The sequence below is a fragment of the Caretta caretta genome, chromosome 6, assembly GCF_965140235.1.
Source record: "Caretta caretta isolate rCarCar2 chromosome 6, rCarCar1.hap1, whole genome shotgun sequence".
NCBI classification, from domain to species: Eukaryota; Metazoa; Chordata; order Testudines; family Cheloniidae; genus Caretta; species Caretta caretta.
The window spans coordinates 122,873,887-122,889,473 of NC_134211.1; the positions used below are offsets into that span (position 1 = coordinate 122,873,887).

A 15,587-nucleotide genomic window follows, 5' to 3' on the forward strand; every position below is an offset into this window, starting at 1 on the left:
GTCACCGAATAGCAGATTGTGAGGTTGAAAACAACACAGAGCTTGGTGTCCAGCCACCAGCAGCAAGAACGAACTGGGGGGTTGGGGGGTCAGCGCAGTGACGCTTCAGACAGCCAGGGGAAGGGCTACAGCCACGAGGTGTGAGCACCACCCCTCTAAGGGTACTTCTAGACAAATTCTCCAGCCCCAGTGTGCTGGGCGTGCACACACCTAAGTGGAATACACAGCTGCATCTACTCAGAGAACCACCTGCAGAGCCTGGCATACCCAGCCAGGGCAAATAAGCTTCCCAGAAAAAAAAAAAGGGAGAGGAAAAAATCCAAACCTCTCACTGCTATCTAACTAAATCCAATACTGACAACAACATGCCAACGAGAAACAGTAAACTAAATACAGAACAACTGCAAAACATGCCGAGACATGCAGAAGGCAGACTCACTCGAGCTCCACCTCGGGCAAAGGTGTTAGCGAAGGAACTGAGGGTGGTTCGCCCGCACAGCCCTATATATCCTCAGTGTGCGGCATGGGGCTAGATGAAGCACATGCATAGACCCAACGGACATTGCTAAAGGAAGATCTCCAATCAAAGGAAACAGAGCACTCTTAGGGACGCTACTTGAAGAAGAACATATCCTTCTGACACCTTTGCTGTTGTACACAGACTGTGAGTGGAATCTTATGTATCTCCCCAGTAGGTTATGTCATAGAATCATAGAATCATAGAATATAAGGGTTGGAAGGGACCCCAGAAGGTCATCCAGTCCAACCCCCTGCTCGAAGCAGGACCAACTCCCAGTTAAATCATCCCAGCCAGGGCTTTGTCAAGCCTGACCTTAAAAACCTCTAAGGAAGGAGATTCTACCACCTCCCTAGGTAACGCATTCCAGTGTTTCACCACCCTCTTAGTGAAAAAGTTTTTCCTAATATCCAATCTAAACCTCCCCCACTGCAGCTTGAGACCATTACTCCTCGTTCTGTCATCTGATACCATTGAGAACAGTCTAGAGCCATCCTCTTTGGAACCCCCTTTCAGCTAGTTGAAAGCAGCTATCAAATCCCCCCTCATTCTTCTCTTCTGCAGGCTAAACAATCCCAGCTCCCTCAGCCTCTCCTCATAACTCATGTGTTCCAGACCCCTAATCGTTTTTGTTGCCCTTCGCTGGACTCTCTCCAATTTATCCACATCCTTCTTGAAGTGTGGGGCCCAAAACTGGACACAGTACTCCAGATGAGGCCTCACCAATGTCGAATAGAGGGGAACGATCACGTCCCTCGATCTGCTCGCTATGCCCCTACTTATACATCCCAAAATGCCATTGGCCTTCTTGGCAACAAGGGCACACTGCTGACTCATATCCAGCTTCTCGTCCACTGTCACCCCTAGGTCCTTTTCCGCAGAACTGCTGCCTAGCCATTCGGTCCCTAGTCTGTAGCTGTGCATTGGGTTCTTCCGTCCTAAGTGCAGGACCCTGCACTTATCCTTATTGAACCTCATCAGATTTCTTTTGGCCCAATCCTCCAATTTGTCTAGGTCCTTCTGTATCCTATCCCTCCCCTCCAGCGTATCTACCACTCCTCCCAGTTTAGTATCATCCGCAAATTTGCTGAGAGTGCAATCCACACCATCCTCCAGATCATTTATGAAGATATTGAACAAAACCGGCCCCAGGACCGACCCTTGGGGCACTCCACTTGATACCGGCTGCCAACTAGACATGGAACCATTGATCACTACCCGTTGAGCCCGACAATCTAGCCAGCTTTCTACCCACCTTGTAGTGCATTCATCCAGCCCATACTTCCTTAACTTGCTGACAAGAATACTGTGGGAGACCGTGTCAAAAGCTTTGCTAAAGTCAAGAAACAATACATCCACTGCTTTCCCTTCATCCACAGAACCAGTAATCTCATCATAGAAGGCGATTAGATTAGTCAGGCATGACCTTCCCTTGGTGAATCCATGCTGGCTGTTCCTGATCACTTTCCTCTCATGCAAGTGCTTCAGGATTGATTCTTTGAGGACCTGCTCCATGATTTTTCCAGGGACTGAAGTGAGGCTGACTGGCCTGTAGTTCCCAGGATCCTCCTTCTTCCCTTTTTTAAAGATTGGCACTACATTAGCCTTTTTCCAGTCATCCGGGACTTCCCCGGTTCGCCACGAGTTTTCAAAGATAATGGCCAATGGCTCTGCAATCACAGCCGCCAGTTCCTTCAGCACTCTCGGATGCAACTCGTCCAGCCCCATGGACTTGTGCACGTCCAGCTTTTCTAAATAGTCCCTAACCACCTCTATCTCCACAGAGGGCTGTCCATCTCTTCCCCATTTTGTGATGCCCAGCGTAGCAGTCTGGGAGCTAACCTTGTTAGTGAAAACAGAGGCAAAAAAAAAAAAAAATGAGTTGTCCCATCTCACATTGCTGTGAAGAAGCGTCCAATCAGCAAATGGGGGGCCAGGGGAGGGGAAACCCAACCCTGTTTAACACCATTTGTTATGCCAAAAGGATAATACATCTTTTCATCCACACAGACTCATTCAACCATCCCAACATGGAGATGTCAGATTGTGTTGCCCATCACAGCCAAACATCCAAATTTTCCCAGGGGCCTCCTGTAAGTCTCGGATACATCAACGTGGATACCAGATTACAAAATACCAACAACTATGCAATGGTCAGACAAAACTTTTACAGTACTTGTGCAAACAGTTACATTACTACTTTAGTTTAAATTGCATAGTCTATTATAATCTCCCTCCCCATTTTCACATGCTAACAGCTTTCTCAAACAAGGTTGGCAAATTCCAGCACATTCTTAGAGTCTGTTCTGGGAAGATCTGAATGAAAGTTTGAAAGGATTTAAGTTATGAAAGATAATGCTCCCACCCAATGCTTTAATGGAAATCTTATTTTTTTTATTTTGCAAAGGTATCTCAAAACAGCTGACCTCTGAAACTTCAAACTTGGTACATAAGCAGTTCTCCACCTGCTTATACTTTGCTAGGTTTGAAAGAAAATTTGTCTTAAGTTACGGATATTTTCAAATTCAAGACCATGTTCCATAATATAAAACTATCAGTTTGTATTGCAGTGTGCATCTTGTTGCAGTTGGTTAATTCATTTTAAAAACTAAGAAGTTCTTAGAGTAGTTTAATGTAATTTATTTGGCTTTTAAAGCTTTGGCCAAGTAACAACCAGCCTGCTAGCTTTGCAAGCAGAGTAGCTCCAGAGCAAGGACTTTGAAAAGTTCTGCAAGACAAAGCTTCAGATTAAATTTCCTTCTTTCAACTAGTATTTAATTTTAAAAAACGGAAATTAAATGCAAAAAAGTTAGTGCATTGCTATGGTCACAGTTTAAAAAATACTGCACCAGAAAAGCCAACGCAGCCACTATATTCCAGCACAATATTTTCACTCCTGTTTAAAATCGTTCATTGTGTAGTGTGATACTTTGTTTTTATATGTTGTTAAACATATGCTATAAAGGTTAGAAGGTACCCACTACAATAACATTGCTGTGGAAGCCTTGGCTTATGTGTTTCCCAACTGTCCAATTTTAATGAAGTCTGGAGTACTGCGTTACTTTTTGAACATGGAATACACACACACACATATACACGAATATATGTACGCATGCAAGTGATACTGCAGAAATAGATGACAGACAGGTTTTCCAGTAGAAAAAAAATTTAGAATTAACGAAAGAATGGAAGAGTTTAAAAACAAAGAAAGGGTTAGAAACCAGGAAATGCAGAATTATTGTATTTCACAATGAAGGTATCCAAGCAACCATAACTCTTTCCCCGCCATATACACACTCCTCCTTGATTAACTCAGCCCTTGATTAGCCAGTCATCAAGGTACGGAAATACTTGCACCCGACGCTTGTGTAAGAATACAGCCATGACTGCCATGCACTTGGTAAACACACGTTGACAGGCAGAACAGAAGGACTGTGAACTGATAATGATTGTGGTTTACCATGAAGCTGGGGTACCTTCTGTGGGAGGCATTACTGAAATATGAAAGTAAGCGTCTTTCAAGTTGAGGGCAGCATACCAGTCCCCTGGATCCAAGGAAGGGATAAGGAGGCCAAAGAGACCATGCGGAACTTCAGTTTCTTCATTAACTTGTTGAGGTCTTGCAGGTCTAGGATACGCCTGAGGCCTCCTTTGGCTTTTGGTATTACAAATACCAGGAATAGAACCCCTTGCCTTTCAGCTCCTGAGGAACCTCTTCCACTGCCCCCCAGCGAAAGGAGCGAGTGCACCTCCTGCGTGAGGAATTGTTCATGAGAAGGGTCCCTAAAGAGGGACGGGGAAGACGGGTGGAAGGGAGAGAGGGAAGAGAATTGGAGGGAGTATCCCCTTTCTACCATGCAGAGTACCCAGCGATCCACTTAATTCGGGCCCACAAAGGGTAGAAATTGGACAGTCATCACGAGAAGTAAGGAGCAATGGATCCAGAGTCTGGACTGGTGTGTCGCTTCCTGGGTGCGCCTTCAAAAGAGTGAGACCCTCTTCCTGTTGTTCCTATTCTGCCTCCGAGAAAAGTCCTGCATGTTTTGAGGGTGGTAAAAATGACGCAGAGGTTGTAGCTTAAAATGCCTACATTGTGTGGCCGAAGTGTACAAGCCAAGAGACTTGACGCTGGCCCTCGAGTCCTTGAGGCTATGAAGCCGTGAGTCCATCTTTTCTGAAAAGAGGATCGAGCCCTCAAAGAGGTGGTCCTGGATAGGGATGTAAAACGTTAACCGATAAGGTAAGGTATTCCGGTTAACGTTTAAACTCTGCTACGGGACTCTGCTGCCAGCCCTGCGCTCAGGGATGCTCATGGGGCCAGCAGCAAGCGGAGTCCCTGGGGCTGGCAGCTGGGATCCCGGGGGTGCAGGCCAGCAGTGGAGCCTAACGGTTAAACGTTTAACTGGTACAATTTTAATAGTTTAAATGTTTGCTTTTTTTAAAACACTATTTACCTCCCTAGTCCTGGATAGTTTGTTGGACCTCATCTGGGAGCCCTGAGACTTGGAGCCAGGAGCTCCCCCTCATGGCTACTCCGGAGGCCATGGTGCGGGTGGCCAAATCAGCCACATCAAGGGCTGCCTGCAGCAAAGCCCGGGCAATAAGCTTACCCTCCCCTACCAAGGAGGGCTCTGCCCTGGAGTCCTGTGGCAACAGCTCTGTAAATTTTGCTATCGCTCCACTGGAGTTGTAGCTCTACCTACTGAAGACAGCCTGGTGATTAGAAAGTCAGAGCTGGAGCCCCCTGGTGGAATAAATGTTCCTCCCAAAGAGGTCCAGCTTTTTCGCCTCCCAGTTTTTCAGGGAGGATCTCTGGTAACCTTTGCGCTCCTGCTCATTAGCCACCCCCATCACTAGGGAGTCTGGCGAGGGATGAGTGTATAGGTGCCGTTGGTGGTAAGGAGGCGGGGGGTCTCCCACAGGGCCTTGGCGTGTCCTGTATTGTTTTAATGAGTGGCAAGGCAATACGGGAGGAAACAGAAGGGGTGAGAATGTCCACCATGGGGTCTGATGTTTCAACAACTTGCTCGGCCTGGATCCCCAGGTTCTGCACCACCCTCCACAACAGCTGCTGGAGAACCCTGCTGTCCTGCAGGACAAGGACCATTGACATTCCCGCCACCACCTCATCAGGCAAGGACAAGGCCCTAGCTGTTCCCTGCCCTCAGCACTGAGGGGATCTCGCAGCACCCAGTCTTCCAGTGCAGTTGGTGCTGATATAGCATACATTTGGTCCTGTTCCATGTGAGGTACTGAAGGCACATATAATACTGAGGCCACAGACACCAACCTGGAGTAGGATCTCTGACTCTGGTCCTGACCCTGGTGGAACGCCCAGGGAGTCCAGAAAGGCCACTGGGCAGGAGCCTGCCACTGACCAGGTCAGGGCCCCGGAAGAAGCTACTGATGTCCACATCTGTCCGTCCTGGATCATCTGCTTCTCCTGGATCTACAGGATTCTGCTTCCAACTCCAAGGTCTCGCTATAAGAGAACCAACTGTGCACTGATGCCCAAGAGCGGAGACAAACTCGGGGACCGATGTGGCTCCCCTATCCGCCCACTGGTGGATAGTATTGGAGACCGGTGCCGAGGAGATGACGACTGGCACGGTACCATCGCCAGCTTGCCTCTGGACAGCACTGAGGGTTTCATGGGTGCCACTGACACTGAGCTTGGTGTCCTGTCTCGCCTCGGAGAGGTGCCGTGAAGGCAATGAGGTCCTTGGCAGCCTCAAACATCTTCAGTGTGGAAGGCAACTGCAGATCACGGGCCTTCCCTGATAGGGGAGTGCTGGGGACCTGGACTATGCAGGGGCAGGAGTCAACATAACCCTAGGAGAGCAGCCTCCATCAGAAGGATCTTGAGGCGCTGATCCCTCTCCTTCTGAGTCCTCGGACAAAATTCCCTGCAGATTTTGCAGCATTCATTCTGGTGGCTTTCCCCCAAACACTTCAAGCAGAAAGTGTGGGGATCACTTCTTGGCATAGACTTGCCACACGCTGCACAGGGCATGCCCCGGTACTGGGAGAAAAGGAGGGGAGATACCCCGAAATGAAACTTGTTTCAACTACACTAGACTAACTACCACTATAACCTATTTACAGGAAAAAAGTTCAAGACTGCTAGAGAAGGTACTCTTGCAAAGCAAGAGATAACAAGGGTTCCTGCTAATCATCAAAAGAAAGAAGGAACTAAGGTGGCGGCAGGCCAGCAGGGCCATATATTCAGTGCCATGGAGGCACAATTCCAGGGGGCACCTGGACCGACCCGACAGGTGCTGCTAGGGGAAAAACCTTCCGGCTGCCATGCACACGGCATGCGCACACCTAATTGGAATTGACATGAGCAATCACTCAAAGAAGAACTAGAATGCCCCAGACTCTCAGTCATACGGTGCTGGTGCAGTTTTACATTCAGAGCACACGTACAAGAATTTAACGGATTCCCAATCAGACAGATTTCACACTGAAGGCAGTCAAAACCCACTCGTTAAGGGTTCAAAACTCCACAGTGCCGGGGGGGGGTGGGGGGACGACTCAGTACCTCACATGATCAGGCTCTGTGATTTCCATGTGGCACCACATTCTCTAAGTACCATTAGACACAGACTGAGGATGCCTGAATACAAACTTCACAGGATCAGCTTATGAAGTCAGAGCACATGCATGAAAAAGGGAACAGGTTAGTGAGGTGTCAAAGCAGAAAACACGGGGCTTGATTCTTCCAGTAGGGTTATCACACGGATGGGATCCCCAACTGTACTAAGCACAACTTGACAACCCCACCAGTGCAAAGCTACTTGCCACAACCACCCGAGACAGAGGGGCTGTCCATATAGACAAGGACTAGGCAGCGTAACATGCATTCAAAAGCACGGATATGTGCCCACAAGCTTAAATTCATCTTAAAGACGTTGCATGTTGGATAAAAACAGAGGCATGTGATAACCTCCGTTAAAAGTCATACCTTACTCAATTACCAGTCAGATTCTCTATAAACCTTTCAATGGAGAAAACATGATAGATGTCCTTTGCAAACAAGTTCAACTGTGTATAAGCCTTTCTGAGGAGCAAGTCAACAGCATAACAGCAGCAAAGACCAAAGTTCACTACTGTATCTTCTGACATTACTGGTTCAGATTTTACAACTGCCCTTTGCAACAGTCAATTTCAAGACCTATAAACTTCATGGCTCTTAAAAAAAAGAAAACAGGAGCCACAAAACCTAGAGCTAGGAACCACAAGATCATGACTAGCAACTACTTAGATGATTAAACTTTTAACTGTTCCAAGCACTAGCAACTACCATACAAACAGCATGAATTGCAATTTCATTAATTATTTGGAAAGAAAAAAAAAGGCTGAAAAAATAATATCCAAATTTCAATAAAAGATGTTTTCTAGTTTGCACTGGAATTCTGATAATAGATGAATTAAGAGGAATCTCACTCCGTGTCCCTCCCTTCATACTTTAAAAAAAAAAATTTGCAGCATATATCAGAAACCCTGCACTGGACTATTTGTTAATCCCACTCAGCCCCACAATACCCACTCTCACCCGCTCCTGCACTGTTGCATTTTTATCCTGCTCCCACCTGCAAAAACCTGAGATCCCACAAATCCTGCAAGAGAGATACCCCCATCTTACTAAAAAAAAAAAAGTTTGTTAATTTTTTACACACACACAATTCCAACACAATTTTTACCACTAAAACAATTTAACAAATCTTGCTTAAACCATGTAAAAAAACCAAAACTTGAACTCCTGTTAGACAGCAAATCTGCTTCTATCCCTCGCCTAAATTTAACTATTAAAACCTTTATTTAAAAAAAGAAAAACTTGCTTTACGTCGCTGAAATTCTATTTATGACAAACTGACGAGAGATTTAGTGTTTTTCCACAAATTATCGCAGTTTGGTTTTTTTACCCACCCAATCCCACCCGCATCAAAGAACATTTTACCCACTCCCACTATTATGGCAGTGGGTCCTGCAGGACCCATGGGATCCCAGTCCCACTGCCAGACTTTAGCGTACTATAAAAGTCTACCCATTTGCTGTGGGCTCTGTTGATGCAAACTACTAATTTAAAGAGACACACGCTTTTCTAAAAAGTGTATCTGCCTGAAAATGTTGTCCCTACTGTTATTCCAAGTAACCTCTAGAAGGACTAATTGAAAGATTAAATAAAAAGATATCAAATGTAAACAAACTGAGAAAATAGAACTCTGTGTATAGTCAATTTCCCTGTTTTCCCTGTAGGGTCAGTCAATATCTTCTATGTAGGAGAAACCCACAGAACAGAGGAGATCAAAAGAATTTTTAGGAGGAGGAAAAGTGAATGAACACACAAACAAACTCGTAAGGGGATTCAGAAGCAGATAAAGTACCTGAAACTACTTCTAACAGGCTTGTTTAAATGGACCTGATTTAAGTTGATAGGAGCAATGGGATCACCATGAAATTATTCAACACACTTTTAGGGCTCTCTGTACATAATGCTCTGTAAGAGATTTACTGCATGATGTAATAACATAACACTAGAGACAGAATAAAAATGCAACTTCAGAGTGCTTGCTTCTAGCGTTGGGATTTAGGCAACAAATCACAACTAAATCCCTCTTCTGAAAGCCAACTGAATTTTACTAGCATGAAAGAACATTGCTAGAGCAATAATCAAGTTGTATCAATTTAATCTCTCAACATTTAACATGTCTCATTAGTGTTCTACAAGCTTGCAGGAAAAAATTTCAAACCTCTCCCGCAAGAAAAAAAACAGGGGTTTTTTAAGTCTTTTTAATTTTTCAATTAGAGCTATTCCTCCACTGTTTCATAGCTCTGGTAATTGTACCACTGACTAACCTCCAAATAACTCTTTTTATCATCACTACTATAAACAGCCCCTCCTCACTCACAGTGATAGGAATCTGGAAACTCACTGTAGCTGCATCCCACCCTACAGCCTCTCAAAACACTACAGAGAAACTACTTGCTGGAGCAAGAGGAATCCCTGTGCTGAAACACTGCTCATGCAATTCCTGGGGAAGTACAACCACATCCTAAGTAGACAGGCCAATGCATAATGGCAGTAACAAATTACTTGGTTTTAAAGGTAGGGGAAAGGGGGAAATATTTTAAAGCCACACTGTTGGGTCAGAGTAGGCTCAAAATTTAGGGTATGTAAAAAACAACTTTTGGTCAAGTGAAAAAATGTATTTTCAAAATTTCTTTGCATACACTTTACTTTTAGAGCATTATTATTCACCAGAAGTCTACACCACCCTACCATTGCAGCATTCAGCCACAGTATGAGATCAAAGAAGTGAAATCGACTGCTCCAAGTGACAGGATGAAAAAAGTAAACAAATGGCAAAAGTGAACTGGCTTTACAGAAAGCTTTCAGTTTTAATAATTTCAGGTGCAGCTACCAGATACCAAAGAAAATACTGTATAGCACAGAGACAGGAGAAGAATTCCCCAAAGTTTACTTCATATGTTCATTAAGGATTACTAGATTGCTAAGAACAACTACACACAAGTCTTTTTTTTAAAACACGAGTTTCAACAATTTGAAAATCTGGGGCTTTTATTCCTGGAGATGTAGATCAGTAATCTATTGTTACACATTGTAAATCTGTCTCACTCCCACCTGATGAGGTCTTTATTGGATGAACACCCAGTGAACCATCCCTCTTCACTTCTGCCTTTTTCACCCCTTTTCTTTTCCCACTGTCAGGTCTCTCCTTTTTAGGAAGAGGCATCCCCTGCTCTTTGCATTAATTGTATAATTTTACACAGACCTCAAAAACAAGAGACAAATAAATATTTCCAACCTATTTTACATGGTTCTTCATACAAACAATCCAAGAGACATTTCTTAAGCACTTACAGAACATGCATTTTTGCCAAAGTACAAAGTCATCACATAATACACCTTCCATTAGAAAAATATCCACAGGCCAAACCAACTACTCACTCCTCCAAACACTCAAGGGACCAGATAGCAGCTTTCCAAGGTCCCTTCACTTAAAAGCTGGGTGTCGCTACATTTGTCTGGTGCATACAGCTCCTTCAACAGGCTCCACTGCAAGATTGGACTTCTGTACATATTGAGTTTCCCCACCTCCCCAAACACTTTTCTGGGTTCCTCAAACTTTCCCCCTTAAAGGGTCATATCACAATGACCTTCTCACCTGGATGAAGGCTGACAGGACTCTTCATAGCCCACGAATGTTACTCTTGGATTGGTCATTGCAGAGCAATGTGAAGCCCCAGGTCTCGTGGTACTTCCTGTCCCCTGAAGCTGGAGATGAGGTCCTCAGTCCAAGCCTCCCGATTGAGCCGATAATTCTCCTTGCTTATTACTATTCTATGACTTCCTGCTCTTGGAGGAGATTGTGCTGCAATAAGAAGTCTCTGCTCATTTTTCTAAACTCAAAGTGATCAGCTTGAAATTTTTTTGCCCTGTCAAATACTGTACAATGAAACATTTAAAAACAACTGGTACTTTCCAAAGGTTGCCTACAGTAGTTCTAATGTAACTATATTAAGCAGAAACTATTCACAGAGTTCCTGCAAAAGGACTTCAGCACTAGGGAACACTGGTGGGCTGCACAAGTGCTTAAAGTGTGTCCCAGTCATTTTATGGAGCTCTTCAATATGAACAACTCTCAGTCACCTGTATCAGATCCTGTAGCAGTGTGACACACTGGGCCATCCATTCAGCCGCTCAGAATGGAATGACACTACTCAAAACTATATTAGCCACACACGAAAGCACTCTTGTTTTTTCAGGGAGATGCGCAGACTGCTAACTGCAAGTGCAAATGCTTTACTTAAATCAGCAAGTCCATTTGGTAAAAACCTGTCCAAGGCATGCAAGTAAAAGCACAATACTTCATTGTGCAATCAAGAGCTTTTAGGTCTCCCATCCTCAGATGTGAGGAGCCGAACAGTTCACATTCAGGAGATAGTGACTTAGAGCAGTGGTTCTCGGCCAGGGGTATACATATCCCTGGGGGTATGCAGAGTTCTTCCAGCAGGTACATCAACCCATCTAGATATTTGTCTAATTTAGAACAAGCTACATAAAAAGCACTAGCAACATCAGCACAAACTAAAATTTTATACAATGACTTGTTTCTCCTGTTCTATATACTATGCACTGAAATGTAAGTACAATATTTATATTCCAATTGATTTACTTTATAATTATATGGTAAAAATGAGAAAGTATGCCATTTTGCTGTACTAGTGTGTGGGACCCTTTTGTATTTTTATGGCTGATTTTGTAAGCAAGTAGTTTTTAAGTGAGGTAAAACTTGGGGGTATGCAAGAGAAATCAGACTCCTGAAAGGGGTACAGTCATCTGGAAAGGTTAAGAGCCACTGACTTAGAAGCACAGCAATGAACTATGCAAACACTTTAGTCCACCATTACTCTATTAATGAAACTAAACCCTAGATCACTGTTATTAAGAGCTCACACAAAAGACAAGAGCATTACGAGTTTGCTGTACATAATGGGTGGGAAAAACACCATTATCTGTCTTGCCCCAGCACTGCACCCTTTTATTTGTAGTTATTAGTGCAAGCTTCTTTTTTTTTTTTAGACAATGGATGTGCTATTGTAGGTACCTTTATGCCGTGCCAAAGCACATATACACAGCAATTCAGAACAATCAGCCTTGCTTTCATGGGAGCAAAGGTTGCAGCCAAATGAAATGGGTGGAGACCACATTAAACAATCTTGGAATCTGCGAATAGGATATAGGAAAATGTGACCATAATGCAGATGCAGCGTTCCCTTTCACTTTCAAACGTTACGGGTGAAATAAAAGCTTCAGGAAACAAATTTAATTATTTGAATATATTAACTAAGCAGAATTTTTCTCACTATGTTCACGAGATACAAAGAGTCTTAAAATGGTGCACTAAAAGGTCTTAAACTGAAAGGTAAGTTTCTCAGCCGAGAAGGAACACTCAGATTAAAAGATACAGGATACCTGTGAAATGTCAGCATATCGATTCTAAGAACGTCCATCCATCCATGCAGAACATTCCCGTCTCTAAGATGTGACCAGATTCATATTTGCCTTTTAAAAAGGGGGATTTTCAAACTGAAACACCTTCCTTCCCCTTGCTTGCTTTTCAGGTGTCTGTTAGTCAGCTTTCTCCTTCACAAATCAGGTTCTGCCTCTGCATGATCATGCATTGAAGTCATGTCCTTGAGTCTGTGACATCAGTCTGTTGCCATGGTAATGATGAGGGCTGTCCAAAATTCAGCATTATGGCATCACTGCAGGATCAAGCAGCAGAGAAAGCTAGCATCTGAAAGTTAACAAGTGTGGCAGGAACAATTATTAAAGGCCTTTCATTTAAATTTTAGCAATATGTTAGCCCCAAGAGATAGCTGCATTCTGAAAAGTATCTTTTAAAAGCCTTCTGTTACACAGATGTCCAGGAGTTCATAGAATCATAGACTTTAAGGTCAGAAGGGACCATTATGATCGCCTAGCCTGACCTGCTGCACAACGCAGGCCACGGAATCTCACCCACCAACGCCTATAACAAACCCCTAACTTATGTCTGAGCTACTGAAGTCCTCAAATCATGGTTTAAAGACTTCACGGTGCAGAGAATCCTCCAGCAAGTGACCCGTACCCCACGCTGCAGAGGAAGGCAAAAAACCCTGACCTGGGAACACCATCAAGGCTGACAGCAAGTACCGGCCCAAAATGTGGTCTTACTAAGACAACTATAGGGGACGCAGTGTGCCCATACAAACAGAAGGGAGAACGTGTCTGCTAGGGCAGCCAGAGTGATGAGTGACAGCTTGGAACAGCAGATATATCTTTGGGTAGATGACACTACATGGGTCACTCGTGTTCCCACAGAAACCCAGACCTATCCTGCAGCTGTAATTTATCTACAAGGGATGGCTCCTGCTGGGCTGTTATTGTGGAATGACACTTTTTTTGGCCTCAGAGTTCCAGGCGGTCATGAGATAAGGTCATTGTTATGGAAAAGGTGATGCTCCACATGGCAGGCCCTCCAAAAATCACAAGAGGCCTTGAGTTGGATGCCAAGAGTTTGCACTGAGGAGAGGAAATCAGAGAGCAATGATCTGTGCACCAGTAAACAATTCCCATAATAAATTGTGCAACAATTAAAAAAGTACCTTAGCGTTGTCACTCCGTGTAGGCTTAGACATTACAGTTCTCTAGGGTTTCTTGCACACTCCCGGGAATGACATTTCTGAAGAGCAAAAGAAAGAGGGAGGTTAGAACCACAAAAAATTAATATGTAACGAACACGCTCTTTAAACTAAAAAGAGCCACCAGAAACATCAACAAATGCACAGCAGAGAACACACTGACCAGGAAACAGATCTGGAGGGTTCCACTGTGAAGGGACCATATGAATCATAGGACCAGAAGGGACCTCGAGAGGTCATCTAGTCCAGTCCCTTGCACTCATGGCAGGACTAAGTATTATCTAAACCATCCCTGACAGGTGTTTGTCCAACCTGCTCTTAAAAATCCCCAAGGATGGAGATTCCACAACCTCCCTAGGTAATTTATTCCAGTGCTTAACCACTCTGATAGTTAGGACTATTTTCCTAACATCCAACCTAAACTGCCCTTGCTGCAATTTAAGTCCATTGCTTCTTGTCCTATAAGAACAACAATTTTTCTCCCTCCTCCTTGTAACAGTTTTCAAGTACATAAAAGGTTGTTATGTCCCCTCTCAGTCATTTCTTTTCCAGACTAAACAAACCCATTTTTTCCAATCTTCCCTCATAGGTCATGTTTTCTAGACCTTTAATCATTTTTGCTGCTCTTCTCTGGACTTTCTCCAATTTGTCCACATCTTTCCTGAAATGTGGCTCCCAGAATTGGACACACTATTCCAGTTGAGGCCTAATCAGCGCGGAATAGAGCGGAAGAATTACTTCTTGTGTCCTGCTTACAACACTCCTGCTAATACATCCCAGAATGATCGCTTCTTTTGCGATAGCGTTACATTGTTGACTCATATTTAGCTTGTGGTCCACTATGACCCTCAGGCCCCTTTCAGCAGTACTCCTTCCTAGGCAGCCATTTCCCACTTTGTATGTGTACCACTGATTGTTCTTTCTTAAGTGGAGTACTTTGCATTTGTCCTTATTGAATTTCATCCTATTTACTTCAGACCATTTCTCCAGTTTGTCCAGATCATTTTGAATTTTAATCCTATCCTCCAAAGCACTTGCAACCCTTCCCAGCTTGATATTGTCCATACATGAATGACAGTCAAGGTCAGCTCAAAGGAGAGGAAAGAGTTGTCACTTTACTGAAATGTGATCTAAACCCACCAGCAAGACATTGTAGCAACTGTCTAGCCTTAGGCTAGAGGTGGAACCATACCCTATCTGACGGAAAATGGCTATATTACCTTTGTCATAAGTTTAACACTTTTCAAAGACACCCACAAAGGCACAACAGGAGGGATTCTCTCCTCTGCTACAATCCACGTTCACTGCTCCGTAAGAGCTTCACAGCCAGTCAGAGGAGAGTTTCCCCAGCACAGATGGTGTGCTGGACTTGTGCATGCCCCTTGCAAGTACCAGCATAGGGGTGGGGCACAGCTATCAACACGCTGCTACAAGCCATTCTGGACATCACAGACAGTTCCCTAAAATTACACCACAAACAGTTTTGATCACTAGGATTCTAGGCTGATTGGAAGTGCAAAGGGGGCTTAAAAGCCACCTCTGCTTTTCCCTCCCTCTGGCTGCACCTCTCCATGCTGCAGCTCCAGAAAGTGACACAACGTCTTGCTCCCTTAAAAGACCAAGGACTGCTACAATTGCTCACGGACAAACGTATGCGTTCACTGAGGGCTGCCAAACACCTGGCTCAAGAGTGCCAAGTTACCACCGTGAAAGGGTGGCTACCCTGCCACCAGGGAAAGTTCCATTGGTCAGCCATGAACTTGGGGAACAGTGTCATCATTGCTTCCAAAACAAGTGCTGCCCCTCCAGGGAAAGTGCAAGAGGTGTGGGCATCTAGGGGCATCCATCCGTCAGT

General features: G+C 44.3%; 1 protein-coding gene across 11 annotated transcripts in view; it reads right to left on the bottom strand.

The window, feature by feature from the left end:
• Positions 1–15,587, bottom strand: part of FBXO34 (F-box protein 34) — a 66,975-nt gene that overhangs the window by 28,908 nt on the left and 22,480 nt on the right. For 3 of the 11 annotated variants that reach the window (XM_048852434.2, XM_048852439.2, XM_048852438.2), the window contains exons 2-3: positions 13,697–13,773; positions 10,711–10,917 (exon numbers count right to left, since the gene is read on the bottom strand). The gene's annotated coding sequence lies outside the window, so the exon portion shown is untranslated. Of the gene's footprint in view, positions 1–10,710; positions 10,918–12,153; positions 12,273–12,521; positions 12,847–13,696; positions 13,774–15,587 lie in introns of all 11 variants that reach the window. The other 8 variants (XM_048852440.2, XM_048852431.2, XM_048852437.2 and 5 more) reach the window with 5 other exon arrangements.